We start from the raw sequence: 23,829 nt of genomic DNA, 5'->3' as shown, positions 1-23,829 counted from the left end.
GAGTACTCAGTTCCCCTAGAATGCGTAGTTCTCTGCAGCCAGGGGGATAGCTATTTGACTGAGACTTTTCCTGAAGGGAGTTGTTCATTCAAATTAAATGCAGAACTGCAGTGCGGTATTGAGTGTTCTTGTAATGGATTTTTATTCTTGTGATGAGGGAGAGTTTTGGGGGTTTAATAATGAGAATTTTTAATTTTAAAGTGAAAGTATTTTGGAATTGAAAAATTAGAAAGATAGCAGAAGAAACAAACTTTATATGTGTGTGCATGGCATGCACGTAGGTAAGAGAGTAACTTCAGTTAGTTTAAGTTATGTCATTGGAAATAGTAAAGAATTGCTCAGCAGATTTTAATTTGTTTAAGCAGAAAGCAGAAATGAATCCCATCATAATGCAGAGATATGGCCTCAGTGGCTTAATAGAAAGCTTTTCTAATCCAACTGACTTCTGCATGACGGGACTGTTTACAATCCGAATGCAGCTGATCAAGAAATGCTCATAAGTAAATTTTTGTGTTATCTTGGGTATGAATGTGTCACCTCAAAGGAAGTGATCCAAAAAACCTTAAAATACAGGGTATATGTATGTACTCATGGTGTCAAGCAGCAAAACATATGGAATGGAACTCAGAAGAGCAGATCTGTGCAGCAGTCCATCTTCAGAAAACTTGCGTGTCAGAATCTTTACTGTAGGATGTTAACCCTCTAAGATGGAAACATTACATCAAAAAAATCAGAAGAATATAATTCACTTGATTGATTTATTTTTACCTTTAATATTAGACATACTTGCAATGCTAGGTCATATTTTCTGCACCCAGAATGAAAATTTATTTTTAGAAGCGTTTCCTACAAAGGAATAAGTTTTTGTAGGTTTCATAAGTCTTACAGTAAAGTGTTTCTTTAATCCAGTCAAAGTTGATAGTAATCAAAATTCATAGCTATGTTCAAACCCTATAAAATGTTGTGATGGTCTGTTTCATGATTAGTTAGCAGATGTTAACTTTAACAGGCCCTTTTTTCTGGCACTGTAAGCTGAACAATAAGGAATTGAATAGGTCTTGAAGAAATCGCTACACAATCATGGAAGTATTCTCTTCAGATTACTATAAGGATATATTTGAAGAGAGAAAATTTGTTCCACTCCTGTTCATTGGGTACTTATACTTAATTTTCTCCTTTCTCAGCAGTGCAATCATTTACATTCTGTATTAAGAAAGCATGATATTCCTGTTTATCTCTCAAACTTAATTGTTTTTTAAATCTTTTTAAAATGCATTTTTGTGGAAGTCAAGGTTATTCACAAGACTTCAGTTTAAAGTAAATGTCTAGATAAGTATTTCAGGCGGAACGATAGCTTGGCTTTTGTGAAGAAACTGCCTTCATTAAGAGCAATGAATGTGTATCTTCTTTCTGTCCTTCTGGGAAGACAGGTTTGCTTTACTGTCAGGATTGTGCAAGCCAAGTACTGATGATATTGTTTGTTCTGTCTTTGTAAGACATTCACCTTTGCAAGGATGGGAGACTCTGGATGTCTTGGGCAGCATTTTAACTGTACGTTTCTTGCTAGCTTTCTGTTGGAACTTTGCAACAAATTTACCTAGCAAAGCTTCAAGTGGTTTTCACCTATGTAAGTGAACTGTTCAGTTGCTGAGCTGCATTGTATCACTTCACCTTGAACATATGATTGCTTTCGATGTTCATCATCAATTCATATGTTCAATCCTGATGTAGTTATGTCAGGAAAGAGTCAAGGTCATAATTATTTCCTTCGCTTTCTCCTGTTCCCTGAAATAACGAGAGAATACATTTTACAGGTGCTTAATGAAAGAACCTGCTGTTCTGAGTTCATTCCTAAATAAGCAACATAAAGATAAAATTATAATTAAAAAAAATTTACTTTTTGCAATGTGCCTTTTTGAGGAAGTACAGTAAGAGTGTTTTATACTCTGACTTAAAAACTTTACCCAAACTTGTGACATGGTGACGCAGTAACAGTAGGAGATCATTAATATATAATTGTGACAGACTAACTATTTATTTGTTGTTCTTTTGATGATCAGCTGCAAATAGTTGTGGTCCGGAGGTCTGGGCTGGCATCAGAAACCACCAAATCCCATCAACTTCTGCTACAAACTTACCTGAGTTAATGGAAGAAACCAAGAGGAAAACAGTTAACTCCTGTGTACATAGTGTGGGGAAGAGCCAACTTCATTATGTATTTCCCTTGGTTAATATGCATATGCAGTAATCTAAAACCAGGTAATTAGTTTGCCAACTTGATAAATTACAGCAAATGTATAAGTGTTACACCCTAAAAATAGTAGTAAATACCTTTTTTAGATGCTGAGGTGTCTTCGTGATTGTTTAATACACTTTTATAATATAATATTCTGCCTTTAAAGAGTACACATTGTTTATTGGCCTCCCCTGCCCCCAGCTGGTAGCTTCTGACTATTCAAGGAAGGATCCTCTAGTCAAGGAAATACACCAAGCTCTGTCTACAAAAAATAGGACCATAAAAATCATCCTTCTACACACTGATTTGCTGGTCCTAAATTAATGATTCATTTCTGAAGTATTGATAAATCCACTGAAGTCCCTGGAAACTGCTAAATGTGTTAGTACTTCTAAGAAGCCAAGAACCTTTAAATCTCACTGAAACTTGTTTCAAAAATATCTCACCCAGCATTTGGTTTCTGTATATATTTTTATAGGAACAAATTTCTTTTTTTTTTTTTTTTCCTGTCAAGGATAATAGCTGATGTCAGAATTGTAAATACTCAACAATAATTACTTGAAGTACAGTGCCAGATGAAATAGAATCTACAGTGAAATATTTCTTTGAAGCTGTGAAACTTGATTCTTTGTTTATTAGAGAAGTCACTGCTTTAAATTTGTACAGTGTTTCAACAGAACTTGGAAAACACAAGGAGTAACCTTAAATGAGTTTTATATCCGCATTCATCAGCTATATCTCCAGTTTGACAAAATCTAGTAGACTTAAGTTATTGGAGAGGTAGTTCTCAATATTAGGCTTAATATATGTTTTCTGCTGTCTACCCAGCTGTAAATTTAACATACTGAGTACCTAATGGTTGTCATGGTGAATTTGGTCTTATATTTGGACTTAATTAAAATTTAAAAACCTGTAAGCACAAGCAAAAATGTCAAAACTGTTTTCTTTCACTGAATTTGGGTGTATAAGCTATCTTTTGACATATGTTGCATCTGGAAACTGAGAACTGAAATCTACTGTTTCTGTCATCAGCAATTCTGGATTTGTACTGGCTGATTTACCAGTCCCAAATGGAAATAGAGCCAGAATTGGGATCTGACACCCTGTATGGAGTAGGACAGGCTTCAAGCAGCCAGCATGGTAAGTAAACTGAAAAATTAAAAAGTGTCTTTGCATAGCACTAAAATACCTTGAGTATAAGAAGTTGCCTTTGTAACACAAACAGGCAGTTCTTAAGCGAGGGGTTTTTTTTTGTTTGCTGTTTTTTTGTTTTGGTTTGGTTTGTTTTTTTAGCACAGAGTGCTGAATCTCTCATAATAAATAAAACCAAAGATAAAACTCTCCCTCCTGGGTTTCTTTTCAGTTACTTTAATCGGGCAAAACATACTGGTGTGCAGTAGAATCAAAAGAGTTCAAGTAGTAATGTCTACATTTTTAATTTTACCAAAAATGAAATAGGGCCTAAAATTTGAATCTGGAGTCCAGATTTTCATACCCTTTGCTAATGTTTAGAAATGCTGCCAGTACTCCACATACTTCTAGTAACAGAGTTGACTGGCATATGAAACTGATCCCATAAACGTGGCAGTTACAGTATCTTAAATTGTGGGAGTGCTAGTTTCAGGAAAAATCAGAAATACGCAACCATGTAGGCTTTTATGTCCATGCAAAAGCCATTTTACATTGATATAAAATGTTTAGGCAGGTGGTACAGGCAGAAATTCTAAATTTTGTCCTGACTTAATATTATTCTGTTTCCTGTCATGTCTAACTTGTAATTCTTGGTGAATGAATAGCCCTCAAGCTTTCACCCATGAGTTATTTTGCTGGAGTAACAAGTTCTAATACTGCCAGAAGTTGAGAGTCAAAAAAACAGTTTTCCTTCAGAAACACCCATGACCTGATTTGGCTTATTATATGAAGGTGGCGAATGTGGGTTCTGTTTGTTTATATTGTGAGATTTGAAACATTGGAATTGACAAAGTTTTACTCTGTATCCATAACACTAGAAGACAAAACACTCTTGATCCCCTAATTGCAACAAAGAAGTTTAAGAAAAAAAGAAACAAAATACTCCTGGCCATGTAATAAATTCACAAGAGTTGGTGACTTTGATTTGAAGTTTCACATTTGATGCTTCTGAAGAGACTTTTTGTTGACCACTTGGTAGCTGGGACTGCAAAGGTAACTGTCCTAGCTATGTGTTGCTTTGTGAAATTCATGAAAAACAAGCAGTTGCTTTTGCAATCCATGTGCAAATCCTGTCTGTGACTCATGCAATTTAATCAATTAGAAACAAAATATCTTGTGACTCTCTGGATGGGGTACCATATGTTGCAACAGAAAAAGAGCACTTTCAGAGGAGGCATTTCAGTGTTTTTGGAAAGATGTCATTACTGAGAAAACGTGAAAAATGTGTTTTGCTTTAAATATTAGGACTTCAAAACAAAGCCCAGTAATTCTTTTACCTAGTTCCCTGAGCTAAAGGTAGCTTTGGGGATTCAAGGCATCTGGTTATTACAGGCAGTTGACCATAGTTTTCTAGTCTTCCTTACAGTGTCACCACTTGGGTATGCATGTTTGTGTGCATGTGCATATGTACTTGTGCTGGTTGCTCCATTTTGCTGTGCCCTTTAGGAGGATGTACCTTTAGGTACAAAGGATTGCTTTGTTTTCCAAAATCTTTAAATATTTTTCTGTCCTGTAAAAAGATGGAGCAACGAAGTGACTGTGCAACAGCCATGCACGCATTCATCCCAGACATCCCTCTGTCTCCCAGTGTCCTACCGTAATCATTTTGATTCACACTGGCATGCATAATTTGCAAAAAAATGCTAGTTCATATGAGTCTATTTTGTCCTTTTTCAGTTGTGTTTTATCTCACCTAAATAAATGAAAAACACTTAACACCTGAAGTATTAAAGATAACCCAAATTTAGCAATATTAAATAAATATGTCCCCCTTTTGGTTGGCTTATTCTAAGGGCATTTCTTTACCAGACCTTGGGGTCACACATAAAAATAGTGTTCTTCCTTTTGTGGGACACTGAATCAGAAAGAGTGGAGGTAGAGTTCTGGCACAGTACTTCCAGATGTCATCCTTGCACAAAAATCATAATTCAGGTCAGGTAGATGCTTCATTCCTATTGTACTTTGTAAGTTAGAATAGTAGTAGTGGTAGTATTACTCTGTGTTCTCTACTAAGACAATGCAGGTTCATTTCCGTGTGTTTTTAAACATGAAATCTCTTGTATAATTATGTAATCAGTCTTCTATGAAAGGGAGAAGGTTTATAAGCTCGGGTGCTTTTGGTCACATGTGAGGTCAGAGGAAGCAAATGTGGACTTATGGGACATGGTATTTTTCATTTTTAGACTCTTTTTACTCCCAGGTCAAGTTTGCCCAAAGCAACATGTCAGTTTGTGATGGTCCCCTAATGTGACCATTACTTCAGCAGGACTTCTTGGACCACAGCACTCTAGTCTATTCATTAATTGTCAGCTGCAGCAGAATATGAGGACCCCACTACTTTATTGTCTGAGTTGTATTTAAGAGTACAGTGTTTTTATGGTGCTTGGCTTTTACTTTTGAATTTTTAAATTAAATTTTTCAGTGTTCTGTTGAGATCATGTCCAGAGTGATTTCTTCATAAGATAACATTGTCTGTCTTAGTTTCATGGCAGATAAATAGTGGGACTGTTCAGAGTTAACTAATCATTGATTTCAGTGAATGGATTGTGTGTTTGGTCAGGGACATCAGAATAATTGGTACTGGAAGGCAAGTTAGATGAAGTGAGACAGAGGGGGTAGAAAGAGTGGGGAAAGGTGCCTCAGAGACCAGAAGAAAGGAAGGAGGGAAGAACAAAATGGAAAAAAGAGAAGAATGAACACTTGAAGAGCTATTGAAATATTCTTCTCTCTGGCCATTGCTTTACTACTTTCGCTTCTGATTCTTCTCATCTCTGCTTTTGGAGAGAAATGTTGGCTAACTCTCAAAATACCTTGGGAATAACTTCTGCTGATGGATAAATGATGAGATCCTTGAGGCTTTTATGCACCACTGCCTACAGTATGGATCTAATCATGCAATGACGGAGAATCATCCAGTTTTTATCCTGTATTGATGAACTGTCAGTGAAAGAGTTCCAAGAGGTTTTGTTGTTTAGCAATAACCTATATGTAGCTATTGTTTAAATATGGACGTTTTTCCATATTTCAAATAGGTAATGAGATCCACGCCCCTGAAAGATGCATTAGATGTAATTTGACTTGAAGGCCTCTTCAGTCACTGTTTAGTAACATATATCCTACGCTTACAAATTAATTTCCAGTAGAGTCATGGTGTTGGCCAAACAAGTAAGTTTGCTATCAAATGCAGCTTTTTATGTTGTTTTTTTTTTTTTTTCTTACTGCTAGTGATGTATTTTTACAACACTTTTTGTTTCCTTATTAATTATTTTCCAAGACTCTTTTTAGAAAAGATAATAATAACTGCTTAAAGTAGGATTAGATACAGTACTAAACAAAGTAGTAATGATATCTTGGTTATTTCAGTTTGCTGCGATAATGGAAGCAATGCATGCATGTCAAAGAATGTTCTCCATATTCTTGATGTTATTACAAGACATCACAGTGTAATAAAGCAAGAAATTTCTAGGCACTGTTATCAGTGACATAATGTTGCTAGTTGTCCAGGTTGTTGTAATCCCTCTGTTTTACATTTGCTTCATATCATCACATTTCTGCTGCATCAGCTAAAATATCTTTCATATTTCTGGGCTGAAGCACGTTATTGTGCTACATGTCTTAAATTTAGGGGCATTTACAAGAATGAGTAACAAGCTTTCAATTGAAACCAGGGCTAGGAATGTATGGAGCTTTTCATATTAGGCCAATTCAAATGTATCACTGGCTCATTGTTTAGAGAATTGGAGCTATAAAAGTTCAAGTTTTGGCTTCTACTGTTTCTAGGTCATAAGTGCTTAGCCTTAAGTATTCTGCCATCTAATTCAAGCTTATCATTATTTAATACCTTTTCTTCCTTCACCCACTAAGTCCACTGAGTTCCACTGAAAGTATATCTAATTGAGATACTTTTTTGAAGGTTTGTTGTGCATTAATGGATTCCCTTCTTATTTTACCATTGTGGGTATTCAACCGATAACATTGGCTTTGAATGAGGAGCAAAACACACTTAGGTGAAGTAGTAACTGATAATTTTAGTTGGTCACTTCAGCAGAAAGATCGTAGTTCAAATAGACCTACATTAAAATCAGTGGGTAGGCAGGATACAAGACAAACAAGACTGGATTTCCAAAATTGGAGCTAGTGGAATTGTAGGCAGTTTTTTTAACAGAAAGGAGCTACTCTTCCCATCACAATGTCATAGCTCCAGGCTGTCCTGAGTTTGGCTGGGATAATTTTCTTCTTAGTAGCTGGTGCAGTGCTGTGTTTTGGATTTAGTGCAAGAATAATGTTGATAACACACGGATGTTTTAGTTGTTGCTAAGTAGCGCTTATCCTAAGTTAAAGATTTTTCAGTTTCCCATGCTCTGCCAATGACAGCATGCACACAAAGCTGGGAAGGAGCATGGCCAGGAGAGCTGACCCACACTACCAAAAGGGATATTCCATACTATAGGATGTCATGACCAGTATATAAACTGGGGGAGCTGGCTGGGAGGGGTGGAGCGCTACCTGGGGGCTGGCAGGGCATTGGTCAGCAGGTGCTGAACATTTGCATTGTCCATCCCTTGTCTTGTCAGGATTTATTTCTCTCTCTCTTTTTGCTATTTTCTTTATTATTATTTTATTTTAGTCATTAACCTGTTCTTATCTCAACCCACAAGTTGTACTGCTTGATTTTTTTTTTTTTCTGACTCTCCTCCCCTTTCCACTGTGGGGGGGAGGAGTGAGCGAGCAGCTGCATGGTGTCTAATTGCTGGCTGGGGTTGAACTACAACACAAGCTAGCCAAAAGTTGACTATGCATAAATTTAATCACATAATAAATGCTTTAATGGATTAAAATTGTGCACGTAATTAAATAGTCTGAGGGGAAAAAAAATTTTCTGCTACTTAATGTTTAAAGTGTTTTGTTTGTAATAGTGCTAAAGTTTTCTTCATGGCCTTGATAATTCAGGAAAATGCATATTAATCTGTAAAAGAAATAATTTGATCATAAATATTTTGGGATTATCCTTTAATTGGCAGTACTCGGTTTGATTAATTGAAGTTTTAGATTCATCATTAGTGAGAATTTCTGTGATGAGAGAGATTATCTTTTACAGGAATTTATACCTTGAAACTTACATAAAAATGTTTTATCTTTAGAGCATGCAGGAGGGCCAAGCCATACCTGTGGCTTTTTATATGTAGTTGGACGTGTTATAGTGTAAGGATTTGGAGCAATTTTATACCTTCTATATGGAAAAAAATGTCCTGTTTTCTCCCCATTATTTCTTCATCCAAGAAGCCTGTTTTAGACTATTTGACAAAAGTGAATGTGTAACTTAATTCAGGAACAGCATCAGATGACACACAGGCTGTCATATGTTAGTTAAAAAAAAAAAAATAGTTACCATATAGTTACCATAACAACTGACTCACCACTTGTATTTCCAAGAGAGAGCATATCTTAAAAGAAAATGTAATAGGTCAGTCATATGCATGTTAGTAGTGTTTTAAGAGAGAAAGCATGGAACATTTTTTCATGGGTAGCAGGAATGAATACCCCCCCCCCCCCTTACTGAAGTAAGGTTTTGATATCAGAAATAAGATCATGCTTCTTAGATGATCATGTCCATTACTGGAAGCAGCAGCAAGTAAGTATGTTTAAAAACAAAACAAAAACCCCCAATCCTGAATACCTGATTTCTGATCATATTAGGGAATACTTTGATCAGACAAAATCTGTATTAAACAATGGAATAACAACACCATCAGGTGTCTGTCTTTTTTTAAAAAATTACTGACTTTTTTTTTGTTAATCTTGAAGACTCAGAACAATCTATTTACATTTTTGATTCTTTATTGAGGACCTGATTCTCCTCATGTTTGAGGTCAATAGGATTTTTACCTTTGACATCCGTGTTTGCATGATCAAGCCTCAACATGATTTATTTCATATTTTGTGCCAGCTTCTCTGAGCTCACTTCAAAGCCCACTTCCCCATCCATGTTTCCTACTTCTCTACTGAAGCCCTTAGTGCTAGAACTTGGCATCATCAATAGAGGTAGCCTGAGGATCATTGAAGACTTCTTTGAAGACTTGTTAGTAATTTCCACTACAGACAAGTATTCTGCTGAAAAAAAGGTTTTGACTCTACCCCCTCTTTCCTGCGGGCAGTGATAAATAAAGAATTTCTGCGAAATCAGATTATTTTAAATCTGGCATTTCAAATGTTCTCCTGGGTGGGGGCAAGGGGAAACTGCAGCTATAATTAGGTTTCTCCTCTATTTTACTATTTAGTTTTGTTCTTATCTGGCCTGCGTTTCAGCTAGCAGATACTGCTTCTTCTAGCTGATAGTTATTCATTATAATTTTGATCATTTTATCTATAATTTTATATGAACCTATCACTGTAGTAATTACCATATTTCAGAAGTAAAGAAGCCTGACTTCTCTGTATATGACATGGAAGAAGTACCAGGCTTTGGACTTGTGTAAATTAGAGTCATCTAAGGAGAAATAATTTTTCATTAGCAACAATATGTAAATTTAGTATCTAAACTCCCTACAATAACTTCATTTTCTTAACAGGTTCTCTTTTAGTCCTTCTAAAGGTCTGAAAAGACACTTGGTTTGGTATAGTATCGAGAACCTGTTAGAGCCCACAGTTGGGCATTTCACTGATGTGCTTGCAGCCCTTCCCGTTGATTACTCAGCCCCACAAAGCAGTTGCTTGAAAGAACGAATTAGTCTCAGTGTGCATAAGTTCTGTAAATTTAAATATACACGTTTAACTCCTTGAGACAAGAATCAGGACAAAAGACCAAATATAACTACGTGGCCAGAGCACACTATCTCCTGGTTGTCTGTAGTATCTCAAGATCTCTGTTGTACTCGCTGAAGCAAAGTGGTTACGTGGTAGTTCGCTGTTCGTCCTGTGAGATCTTGAAGTAATGCTGGTAACAGAGTTGCAGCATCTGACTTCAACTGCAGTTTCTTTTAATGTTGCTTAAAATGACACTGGGTTTATAAGTCCCCAGATTAACCAATCTTAACATTTAAAAAGTAAGAGGGGAAATTTGCATTCTAAATATCTATGAGCATTTTAAGTCTACTACTCAAATAATAATGAAAATATTATTTTAATGGACCTAAAAGAAAGATGTTGTATGTTTCCTCAGCTGCTTCTGTAGCAGCTGGAATAAAATATTACTAATGCTCGTTCCAGATCTTTGTCGTATTGCCATGGTTTTATGTGAACATTTAAGCAAAAATTGGCATCAGAAGCGCTGTTATAGGTACCTACAGAAATTACCACGCTTATTTTGAGTCTATTTACTGTATGTACACAGTAATTTTTAAAAAATTGATGGATACTTTGCATAACAAAACTGTGTGCAAATTAAAAAAAAAAAATATCATAAGGGAAAAGTTAGAGCAGTACCCTGCATGTTTGACAAGAAAGGTATAGGGATACACTATAGGGAAGAATGTGTAATTTCCAGATGTTAAAACAATTATTGTGTAGGTCTCTAAAAGTAGGAATAGATATAAAATAAAAACTATTGCCACTACCCATAATTTATTTTTGGCTTTGAGGAGGAAAAAAACCTATGACCGAACCCGCTCTATTGACAGATGACCTAACAGATAATGGAAGGGAAAAAAGAATGCTAAAACTTGGAACTTCAGTTGACTGATACTTTGGGAAAAAAATCAGTTCAAAAAATCAAAGCCATGGTCATTTAAACTCTTATTTTTTAAACCCATGTGAAACTTGAGAATAATAATTTTGTCCAAGTTCAACAATTTCAAGTTTTCAATAATTCATGTGAAAGTGGGCTTATAAAATCTGATCTTAAAGATTGTCCTCTGGCAGATAGGTATGTTCTGTAGCTGTTTCAGTGCAACCAGGTGAGCTTTTTCAATGAAAGTTAGATAAATAGTCACAAAATTGTATCGTAAGATAGGTAGATATTGTTGTAGATTTTAATTTTTTCTTGGAGGGCCATCTTTCTGATTTTTGCTGGACTGTGTACTGCAGCATTTCCTGGCATTAAACAGAGTTCCCTATGCAAGGATTGTACTTTTTGAGGAATGAGTTCCATTGCAGTCAAACTCGTATATATTGACTCCTCGTTCTCAGTTCAGCAAAACCTTTCATAAACTACCCAAGATGTTTTAAAGACAATGAGATTTAAGGATATTTTTACACATTCTGCATGTGGTAGCTTGTGTGGATGAGTAATTTTAAATCCATATTTTACTCAACGTTTATATTGCAAATTGGGGGGGTGGGTTTAAAAAAAAAGGAAGGATATGGTAAACTGGAGTACACTTTCTTATATTTCTATATGGAGACTGTTGAAGAATATAAAGCATTTACAGGGGAGGGTGCAGCCTAGCTGGAGGTGAAATAGTAAGGAAAACTGCTGTTGGGTGCTCATTTTGCAGATTATACCTTTGAGGGTTTTTGTATCAATGTTTTTGGTTTATTCTTCCTCCTAAAAATGATGCAGACTTCAGTTAGGACTGGTATGTTCTTACGTTATTGGTTGGAACAGTTGTGAATTGCAGGCCTTTCATATACAGACATTTTAAAACAAAGCAGAAACCATTACTGTCTTTTAAGTGATGGAATTAAATGTGTTCCTTTCAGTCACTCCTATCTTCCATCTTCCTCTACTCATTCCAGACATTTTGAGACTCTTGCAGTGTAGTACTTCAGCTTGTATGTGGGGTGAATAACACCTTTGTCTGTGCAGATGATTTATTCTTCTCTATTATCTGAACTTCTGAAATAATTAACAATAATGATCTCCTTTTTTCCTCTCATTTTTATTTTTTTGCAAGTGAGACTAGCAGGTTATGTGCATCCATATCCAGAGAGAGCCTACATACTTCTGTCTGCTACTGTGACTGACCGATCAAGGCACTATACATATGTATGAACATATATATACATACATATGTGTGTGTGTATATACGCAGTGCTTGTTTTGTTTCTTCTGAAGCACCAGAGTTACTTCAGGTGGGATTTTACAGTTAGGTGTGTCTGAAGAAAATGGCCAGACTAACATCTTGCACTGTGCAGAGCTGTAGAGGTAGGTTAGAAATTGAAAAAGGCCCAGAAATGCCATTGATGCTCATACAAGAGGAGTCCCCTGCCTTTGTGCAGGAAAGCAGGACTTAAATCTCTCCCATGTAAAACATACCTGCCTAAGAGGCTTTTGGTTTTCAGCACAGAGGAACCAGTGCATGCAGTAGCTGAATGAAGGCAGGGGGAAGCTCAGGGTTCAGTGTATGTTAACCTTCCCTGTAAACCCTGAAACTGCTCTGGGATCACTATGGAGTACCTCTATTTTTATCTCTAACCATTTTTCCGTTGGTGGTAATGTCTGGTTAATGACAGCTCTAGAACTGAGAGTTAGCACTTCTTTCCATTGCATTGTTCACCCCTGCTCTCATACCTTGTCCCCTAAAGCCCCCTTTTTTCCTGAAGGGTTTTGCAGTTAGGTGGTCTCTGTGTTTTCTGTAATCTTAATTAAAATATTAATTAATGTTCATTAAAATAAGTATGTTATAATATTAGGAAATCTTTGCAGAAAAAAAAAAAAAAAGGAAAGAGAAGTTCTGTTTGTACTAGAATGTGTATAAAAGTTCGTAATCTGGCTCACCTTTTAGACAAATGTTAGTACATTGGTAACCTTACAGAAATATATCTGAAAAGAAGTAATTATCAAAAGCATCTTACAGTACTGTGTTGAAATAGTAGCCAAACCAATTTGTTAGATTCCTATCTATAATCTTTAATACACATCTGTAATCTCATTTCACAACAACGGGGCAAAAAAGTGATGATTAACATGTTTACTGATTTTGCAATTAGAAACCTTGGGCTAGTCCTAAACATGCCGATTCTATTAGACTTGCGGGGAGTGCTGGAGATGTTGCACTAATTGTGATAAAAGGGGTCCCAGCTTGTCTCAAGCACATCCACATTAACTCAATTTAATGAGGCATCAATTTGGAGTTAGAATCTAACTGTACAAGTCTCTTACCTGCTTTGATTTACTTCAACTTCTATAGTTTATAATGTATCTGGGTAATTATGTTATTCTGAGACTTGCCTTTTTTTTTTTTTTTATAAATATATATTATTGGGTAGTAAAAGGAATTAAACTTTCATGTCAAAGTTCTTTCTCTGAATTTATCTAGATCCATAGTTCCTGTATGACCATTTATCTTGTCAACAAAAAACACAAAGAACAACCTAGATAAAATTTTAGACTTATCAAGTTTGTATATTTATTGAAGATGCTTCTTGCTTATGTCTGTTAATCTTCTATGTTCTCATCAAATTCAACATTTTGATTTAGTCCTGTTAATGAGCAGAATTTCTTTGTTTTCATCTGTTCTGCTTATATCTTCAGTCTAAATAAAACAAAGTTGTGGTCCCAAGTATTATGAAAAACAGATTTTTTTTTTTTTTTCTTTTTAATTTTGATTTCCTCTGGTAGCTACACAGAAGTAAAAGCCACTTCTCAAAAACTAGATATTGTGATGTAGTGATGACCTTCTGAGAAAACCGTTTGTTATTAGAGTTCATTCAAGTCCAAAAACTTCTAGCATCCTTTATTTTGACCACTAGAATATTGCCCTCTCGAAATCATGAAATAAAATAATTTCAAACTTTGAATCTGACCATATGAAGGATCATTTTGAGTCTTTATAAGAGTGGTGTTCAGTTTGGTACTAAGCATAGAAAACTTAAAAAAAAAAAAAAAAAACAACAAAAAAAACCAAACCAAAAACAAAACAACAACAACAACAACAACAAAAACAACAACAACAAAAAAAAACAAACAAAAAACAAACAAAACAAAACAAAAAAAACAAAACCAAAAAATAAAACAAACCGATTTGCTGTCTTTGGTTTGTTTTGTTTTAAACTTTCAGATTGGCTGCTCGGCATTTTGCTTAAAAGAAAAGCCAAGCTCACACATATGGAAGATTGCCAGATACTCTAAACCTTATTTTGGTTAAATTACACTACCCAGATTTCGGTAACAAAGCACATTGATTTTATATTCAAAAAGATTTTTATATTTAGTCTGTTAACCTTTTGTAATTCCCACCCACAGCTTTACACTGTAGAACATTTTTATGCTAATTGTTGTCAGTAGGGTATCTGCCATGGCCCCTTGGTAATTTAAATCCATTGAATTGTCATGCAGGTGCTGATAATTGCGGAACTGTTATTGTCTGACTGACTGCAGCATATATGTCTCAAACAATTCTTTTCAAATTGGATTTGAGAACACTTTTTAAAAATCCCATAGTTGAAGATAACCTTACATCATATTTACAATAAAGAAAAAAATTGGAAGAATTTTTCCTCCTCCTTCTAAGATAGTTTTACATACAGCTTTAAAACAGTCTTCACAGTGGCAGATTCTGAGGTTCAACAGCTATTGTGTAGTTTTTTAAATTGTCTGTTAGTCCTTTTGATTTTGGATGTTTATAGGAATTTTTGTCTAGAAGTTTCTGAAAATATGGCTGTTGGGTGTAACATGATAATCCAGTGAATATGGAATGAGAGTGGGAGGAAAAAAGAGGGTTTGTTCTGAGCCCAGATCCTCTGAGTGATATCGGACAGATTACTTGCTTCTAGTCTTGCTTTTCTCAGTATAAGATAATGACATAGCTTTTCCTTTTTAGCATCTCGGAACATTGTGTCTAATCGGAACTGTGTTGTAGTGCACAAAAATCTGTTTTATAATCTTAATGGGCATATGTGAATGTGTTTTCTATTAATAAGAAAATGTAATATTCTTTATTTTACTAGAATCTTCATTATATTCTCCATAAGATCTACATAGTGCAGAGTTAATGATTATGCAATAGCACTTTGTTTGGAATACACAATATGCTAAAGTGCTGCCTGGGAAAATATTTTAAATCCAGAGTAGTCATTAATTTTATTAAATGATTATAATTTTAGTGGGTCTGATGAACCCTCCCTCTGAGTGAAGTCTTTGTTTCCACAGAATGCTTTAATATGGATGAGAGTCATTCTCACGAGAAAAATCTTTGGTTAACTGAAGTTACTATACAGAGAAAGAAGGTACATTTAGGGTTAAAAAGAGGAGCTTTTTCTAGTCTTCACTGTAAGATGGTGTGGGTTTTTTTTCAATTAAAAGCTCTTGAATTCAATTTTGATTTCCAAAGATCAAATTAAAAGGGTATTCCAACGGTTTACAGGCAGTGACCGATAGTAGTGAAAAATCATTGTTAAAAGCAGGAGTTGCAGGCTCCTGGCTGGGAGTGCAGCTTTCTCCGCCGAACAGGATGGGCTGCCTGCTTTTGGCTCTGGCGCTTGCTGTACAAGTTTAGTTGTGGAGATGCAGTTATGTAACCGCTGCAGGAGCTGCTGGTGGTAGCAGTGGGATTCACTCCAGCGGCTTTGCATTAAGATTCAGCGCTGTTTCCTCGGGCCCCTTTATAGCTATTTGTCTGGGCCTCATCACTGACGTGCCGGGGATCTGGGCACTTTCTTTTGCCTTCACCCTGAAATCGTTCATTTAGCTTATTTTGTAGCAGAATTGGTTAATATTGCAAATGCAAGGAAAAAAAAAATATTTGGAGGTTAAATTACCAAGAGTATAATATTTTACATCTCTTAGTGAATATTCAGATTTAATTGGTTAAATCTTCAGTGGTGAATAGCTGATTGGAGCAGAGGTGCTGCTCCGCCAGCGAGTTACTGCTCCTACCGGAAGACTGTCCATTTAATTCTGTTCAGGTCCTGTTGAACGTACGTATATATTATATGGTCAACATATATATTTGCTTATTTATATATTAAAAAAATCAGTCTGTTCTTAAATGATGAAGCTAAACTTGTTTGAGGGTCTTTCAAACCAGAGACTTTTTTTTTTAGTTCGGCTGGATAGCTTTATTATCTTTACTAACTTACTCATGTAACTAAGATACTATGAGCCTGTTGAGATAAATAGGTGCAGCTTTTATTCATATAAAGTTACGTTCTAACTTATATGGTACATTAAATCCATTCTCATGTAGTTGTCTTTCCTTGACAACTTAAATGCAGCTGTTAAGAAGATTTTGGGGAGTAAACCCCAACTGGAGCTACATACTTGGAATTCTGATTGACTCAGCCTCCCCAGTTCAAGATTTTTGGGGATTCTGTTTACCTGTGCTACAATTATACTGGTGCTAGTAACAGTTCTTTTTTCTTTCTCCTTGAAGTGTTATGATGCATGAGTATGCTGAACGAGGTCTTCACAATGTGGCAAGACAACTCAGGCTCAACAGCATAAACTACAGATAATATAGAACACTTAGCTCTTAAATGCTTTGGGTTTTGTCAAATTAACCTAAAACCTCCCCCTGACATACTCTTGGGGTTTTTTGTTAATTGAAATTAGCTTTGTAAGACACTAATGACACAGAGTTTTCTCAGATAACAGTTGATTTCAGTCTTAGTGCCTTCACGGTTTCATGTTTTTCTACAGCAGTGAAAGCAAGCCATTTGCTAAATATGCTGTCTGTGTTTTACATTAGGGAAGTTTGGGTTTTGCTGTTGGAAACAAGCAATGTGTTTTCTTATGGAAACTGGCAGTCTAGCTGTGTGTGGTTTATTTCTCTTATAGGTAATTTGAACACCATTTTCTAACATCGGCTGTATTTTTAAAGCAGCACTGAGAGATAAATTCACTTAGTAATTGTTTTGCAGTGTGTGGGTGTTTAAAAAAGGGGGGTTGATATAATAGCATACCTGTTCTGGAATGCGAGTAGCTTCCCAGATGGGATTTATGATGAAAAAGAACAAGACTCTTTAAGCATTATCAACAGGCAAGGCATAGATTCCCACCAACTATACTGTGTTACAACACTGCCGGTGTGATTTAAAGCTGATAGAGCCCTTTCAAAAGGCAGAAATAGACACTGGGTTAGTCACTGGGTGTGTCAGGTGTAAATTCAATTCTGGTAGCATGATACTAGAGTGACAAAAGGCCTTGTCTAGAAATAGTCCCAAAGGTAATCTATAGCTGAACTGTGACTGGGATTTTGTCATTTCAAAATGTTGACAAAATGTAGCATTCTTTTAAATAAAGTTTTTAAATAAAATTTTAATCTAAATTACAACAGCTTCCCATGTGTTAGCAGTCACAGACATTGTTTATCATTAGTTTAAGGAGGACTATGTATTTATGTAATTAATAACAATGGCATAATTATATTCCTGCATATGTTGTTACATAGTTTTTAGTGTAGGACCTATTGAAATGTAGCCTTAAGGAAAGAGAAGTTTTGAAATTTAATTAGGAGACCTAAAGCCAATATTATCACAAGTTGGAAGGAGGAAAAAAAATACATTATTCGCTTAATTTGAAGTCATGATGTTCACTATGGAACTATAGTTTTATAGTTCCTCAGTTTTGCTGTATTTTGCCCATTTGCTGAGCTTTGATAAATGGAATTTGGCAGTAGAGCTAAATTACCTCTTTGAAAATGGCTGGAATACATGTATTCCCAATGACCAACAGAGGACATATCTTAGAGAACAGGATACATATGAAAGCAATGTCACTATGCCTGCTTTTGTGTAATGATCATACAGTGTGTGACAATCTAAACTGAATTGTCTGTGTCTTACCCTGCCTCTCATCTTGAAAGGTCCAAAGTAGGTCATGCGAGGTGCAGAGAACTCCTGTCCTCAGCCGTAATAGAAGGTGAGGGTGGCCGTCAACTTGTCATATCCCATGGAGAAGACAATGTTAATTGGTTGGTCTCCTTAGGAGTTGGTAATATTGTAATGTGATTTAATAAACTTTCTTGGGTTTAACCTTTTTTTTTATAGTAACAGTTGGTTCCATTTTCAGTCATAGTACTTGGAGTATTAAAGCTTCATAAAATCCAGCCTGGATTTGTAGTATTTGGGTGGCTAAAGACACCAATATTTTTTTGTGGATGTGTTCCTTCTGACTAGATTCCAAAATAATACTACTTGTATTATTCTTATGTTGGTTCCTACTGCATACCGGATTGAAGAGGTTTGCCAGCAAACCCCATTTGTCAAGGAAATTCAGTTGGTACCAGCACTTTGTATGGGAAATGGACACAAATATCTGTACTCTAGCAGGACAGCAGAAAAAAAACATTAAGTGTAGAATAGTCTTTTGGAATAGAAAGTACTGGTAACTGTCTGAGGTGCAGTACAGAATGTACAAACCTGTCTCAAAACAAGTCATAAACAGGAGAATGTCTCTTGTTAGGGATACTTGCGGAACAGACACTTGACCCATGTTGATTACATTGCTTAGAATACTAGGGAAGAGTTTTTAGGTACTGCAGCAGTGACTGGCCTAAGAACCTATATAGAGTAGACAGAACTAGGAGAGAAATTCCAGTAGGATGTTCTTCAATGCATTCATGAGTCTGCAGGTGAAACAAATAGTGCTTTTCTTTCAGAATACTTTTTGAAGAGTGCTGAGCAAAGATAAACCTGCCTTTTAGGAACAGCACACTGTCAGTGTTACAGAGTAGTGACAGAAAAAAATCCACGTTGGCTCCTCTCTCTTACTGTAGGATGATTTTCTTCTATTTGCATTTGCAGAGTTACATCTACAAGCTTCCTCTTGGCAAAGCACTAGGGAAGATTCAGAAGAGTTACGCCCCTAGCCTCTTTGAAACTTTCTTTGCACTCTTGAGTGATATGGAACACTGAATATGAATGCCCTATAATCCAAAGAGATCCTAGCCCCATAGAAGTAACTAGACTCTGTTCTCTGTTGCTTGGATGCATGGTATATCATCTATTTTGGTTACAGAAGTTAATCTCCAGCCTATAATGGAGTTTTCAGAGCTTGCTTTCTTTAGGAGTGTAAGTGCTAGTGACTTTCAGTATGTTATCTACAAAAAACTTGAAGGTGTCACTGCAGCATAGGTTTGTGTTTTAGCCTTAATCAGGCTGTGATAAAAATGATAGTAATGAAGATGAATCAGAGTAGGCTAATAAACTGCCAGTGTTCCTTGTAAATTCTTTCGATTTACACACAGGTTTCTCACTGCTATTGTTACCACACTGGCGAAGGAGACTAAATTTTTTTGCTACTAAGAGATTGCCAGTTATACTACGGCCATACTGTGAGAGTTTTAGCATCACAATTACTGTTAAGCGCTTAACTTCTGCAACTGTGTTGTCAAAATATTTTTTTATACTTTAAATTCTGTCCATTAGGATTGCTGAAAGGAGCAGTCTTGCCTTACTGTTTCAGATTTAGACTAGATAACTTTTTCTTTCAGGTTCTGTTATCTATGCTGAATTAATGGTGCAAGACAGTTAGAAATTCATGTGGGAAGAGATCCTTTTAACATATTCCTTTCAGCCATTTTATTTCCTGAATTCTATAAATGAAATAGATTCAAATTTTGGTTTTGTTTGCATTCACATTTTGCATATACTGATGTGTTTATACATGCACGCATACTTTTTTGAAGTTTGGCCTCTGTAGCAAAACTAATGTGATCATCAATTAATACATGTTTGCTTATATACTAATGATTCTGCTGAGTGCATTATTGTAAATATATCACACTGATAACTTTCTTTGGGATCAGTATAGTAGTTAAATAGTCCTCCGTAACTTGAGTTAATATTAGTTTGTTTAACAAAAGTTAAACGTATTTTGATTTCTGCTGAATAGATAATCTCTCTCTCTTTTTTTTTTTTTTTTTTTTTTCCCTTAATGAACAAAGCTCTTTGGTGAATTGACTCTAACATTAAAGTCTAATGCAGTGTGTCTGGTCACCTTTAAATGAAATACCTATTACCCCTAGGAGCTATAACTATTTTTTAGAAAGTTCAATTAAATGAGGATGATATTACAGCATTTAGTCTGCTACAAACAGATAATACCCATCTGTACCATGATGTTAACAAACGTTATATCCGCAACTGTAGGGTTACTGCTTTGTTATCCTTACTGAGGGTTGTTCACTGCCAATATTTTTTCCTTCCTTTCCCCAACTTCCCCCCAGCCCCCAGCTTCTGGCTTCATGTCCTACACAAATGATTAGTGTGCTGGAATTGAATTGGCTGTAAAAAGATAATTAATTGATATTTCATTTTCAGAGAGGTCAAGCTGCCCTATGGTTGTTATGAAAGTAGTCATCCTGCTGGCACTTATCCCTTGAAGGTGGCACATGATCTTTGTCTTGCTGATAGTAGTGATTGTTGTAATTAAAAGAAACATGAAGGGGGTATTTAAGGAGTGATTCTCTGATTTGGATGCTTTAGCTTTGCTTTGAAAGCATGTGAAACTGGAATTTGTTAACCTTTTTGTATATGTGTGTGTTTATATATATGCACACCCACCCCCCTTACCTTATATTTATATATATATATATGCACACACACACCCCTTACAGGTAGCTCTCTGGGTAGTATGTTTTTAATGCCCGGCACAGTAGTACCTCATTTGCTGTCTAAACCTTCTTTGTGCCATACCACATTCTGTGGGACAACAGAAATATGACTATTGATGTGCAAGGTTTCTGAGATGACTGATGTGAAATTCTGCCAGGCACCTTGAAACCTCTGGTCTTAAGCACCTTTCTTTGAACAGCTGCTTATTTTGAGATTGTTTCTGTTAAAGATTGGCATGAAGAATTTATTTGGCAAGTGGGATATCTACATGTAGGACTTCCACTAATGTTTAAGAGGCTCTTAAATAAAAAGAAGAGCAAAATTCTACTAGTGACTCTCTTGGAAAAATGTGGGAAGACATAAATAAAGGTGAGAGTTGGGTTCATTGTCTCCTATGAAAGGTAGATTTAATTATTTGCTTTGTGTACTTACAGCTGTATCAGAGAAGGATTAGGTGACACAGTAAATCTCCTGTAGGCCTAACAGCTATGGCGCTTACTCCTTTTAAAGACTCTTCACAACTGTAGACTTAATGACAATTAAATAATTCTGCCATTCCTAGTAAGCCGGGTATGTACTGTTACTTCCCTGTGCATCAGTGTAGAGAGATGCTCAAGATCATACAGTTGATCAGGGTGTGAATTTGAGAGTTCTTTGTTTCTGGTGCTTCCTCAGATCACACAACTGTAGCAGCTGTAGTCTTTGCTTGTTACTGTAAGTATCTTGACATTCACTTGTGCGAATAAATATGTTATGGGCAAACTTCGTGAAGGCTTGTGACAAACAGGAAAATGTCTGCACTAGAAATGTTCATCTCTTCTTTCTTCCTTAAAGGGTCACTGATACTCCTTCTCTGCACTGTTTTAGAAGAAAAGTTGAATGGAGTCCCTTATTTTTTAAGAAAATTGATTTCCCATCTCTGATAACAGTTACACTAGCCCTGTGACTGGAGTGCGCTACTAAAAGTATCTTCTCAGTGTTAAACATTTCCTTTGAAACAGTGTGCCACAAGAGCTATCAATTAATAATAATAATTTTTTTTAAAGTTAAATTTAGTGATGCAGGAATCTTTCAGTGAAACTGTTAGTGCATTAAGAACCTGGAGTTACTCTGTAAGCGGTGTCGTTCTTATTCATTGCCCAGAGAATAAATACTGCTACTACAGCAAAAGCTAATGGAGAGAAAGATGTTATTTAATGTCCTTGCAGAGGCAAAGACTTAACTTTTATCTTGCTGTATAATGATAAAGTTATGGCACTGTGGAGATAACTGCAGCATTCACAACTAGAAATTTCTTACTTTAAGGTATTCTATCTAAGGTGAAGTATTGCAGTTAGAATATTATCTTTCTTTCACACTTCACCCCACAGAATTTGAGACAAGCACTATTATTTTTAGGTTTTGTCCTGAATTATTCAGCAACACTTTTCAACACAAAATATTCCTGCCAGGATGGGAAATTACCTACCAAAGCATTCTCCTGTCTCCTGGTTTCTATTATGAAATGCTTCTTCAAGTTCCCACTCATTAAGAACATGATCAGAACAGCCTTCTTGTAGGTTTTGCTGGGAACAGGAGTTATTTAATTGTGAAATTTGAGTTTCTGCAGGGTGGGTTGGTATAAAATTATCATGAGTAATTGCAGTATTGTGTAATTGTTTGCTATGTTGGTTGTGACAAAAACCATCCAAGATGGCATCAGTTCTGTTACACCTGAATGAAAAGAAGAAGAAAAAAACAACCCTATTTTGTGCAATGCTGTCAACATAATTTCTCAGGCTTTGCAGTACTTCTTACAGTGGGATCTTGAAGAATATTTCAGAAAAGAAAGAAATATAAAAGCTATCAAACTTCTATCTATGCCAGCCTTAAGCTGAATACTGTATTTGCATGGATGTGATAAACAAAAATGAAGAAAACAATGGTGTAGACATTTAAAAATTCCAGGAAATAGTTCAGAGAATAACTTGGTCTACTAACTGAAGGCTTGAAACTATACTGGGAAAATTCTAGGGAAAAGTCTTGATACTCTTGTTCTAAGTGAGCAAGTAAGATGTGCCTGTTCTGAACGTTCAGGTATAGGTAACTACTTACTTAACTCTCAATAAGATTTTAGTTCTAAAAATGAAGAGCAGATAAGAGTTTCAGATCAGGCAATTTGATACAACTTCTGATTTTGAGTTCTTTTGACTGTTGAGCTGCACATTCTGGCTTTTATCTTTTTTATGATTTGGCTCAAATTACTGTAGGGAATGCTAATAGTTTAGTGACCAGGATCCAGTTTTGTTTACAGAAATAAATAATAGGAAATCATGAGAGAATCTTAATATATGTAAATCAAAATCCACCATATTCAAGTGCTGATGATTTTGCATTTGTTCTTAACTTATGAATGCAAAGGAAAACACTAGCACATCATAAATTACACCATTTTTGGCACTTTCCTTAAGCACTACAGAAATACTTTTTCTTTTTTTTTTTCTTTCTGTAGAAAGGCGGCAAAAAGCCAAGTGGCAGGATATCTGCTGAGAAAGCTGAGAAGATGACAGTCTCGCAGGAGAAAATGGAAGACAGCAGGTATGTGTGAATCAGTATTCCTACTGCTCGGCTGGAGAATGCTGTCTGCCGAAAGCCGTTTTTATCTCTTTGCAGCGCACCACTTCTAATTGGTCTTACTCTCGTGGACAAATGACCCTGTCTTTTCCTTAGCTGACCACTGTAATATAATAATGCCTTTCACATTTTATGCCAACACATCTTTTACTTCCTTATAACCCGGGCTTGTGATTGCAAGAACAATGTTTCTAGTCCTTCAATTTGGAGAGTGTTTGGTGTTGGGCTTTTTGGGTGTTTGAGTTTTGGGGTTTATTTAAAGCAATTTTCTTGTTTTATTAGAGCTTTTCAAATGAAGTAGGTGTGGGAGGTTTCACTACACCTCTAAAATTTCCATCTACTACCTGTTTTTTCAG

The 23,829-nt window shown here is 35.8% G+C and overlaps 1 long non-coding RNA gene across 5 annotated transcripts in view; it reads left to right on the top strand.

Moving 5' to 3' along the window:
* The window catches only part of LOC116965284, a 179,381-nt gene that overhangs the window by 12,248 nt on the left and 143,304 nt on the right, over positions 1-23,829 (top strand). For all 5 annotated transcript variants that reach the window (XR_006165484.1, XR_004409255.2, XR_004409253.2 and 2 more), the window contains exons 5-7: positions 2,061-2,259; positions 3,269-3,376; positions 23,352-23,437. This is a non-coding gene — a long non-coding RNA (uncharacterized LOC116965284). The remainder of the gene's footprint in view (positions 1-2,060; positions 2,260-3,268; positions 3,377-23,351; positions 23,438-23,829) is intronic.

Source organism: Tyto alba, unplaced genomic scaffold (genome assembly GCF_018691265.1).
Source record: "Tyto alba isolate M040663 unplaced genomic scaffold, T.alba_DEE_v4.0 Super-Scaffold_20000042, whole genome shotgun sequence".
Classification (NCBI taxonomy): domain Eukaryota; kingdom Metazoa; phylum Chordata; class Aves; order Strigiformes; family Tytonidae; genus Tyto; species Tyto alba.
The sequence above is the reverse complement of the archived record's forward strand: the minus strand, read 5'-3'. Positions and strand labels throughout refer to the sequence as shown.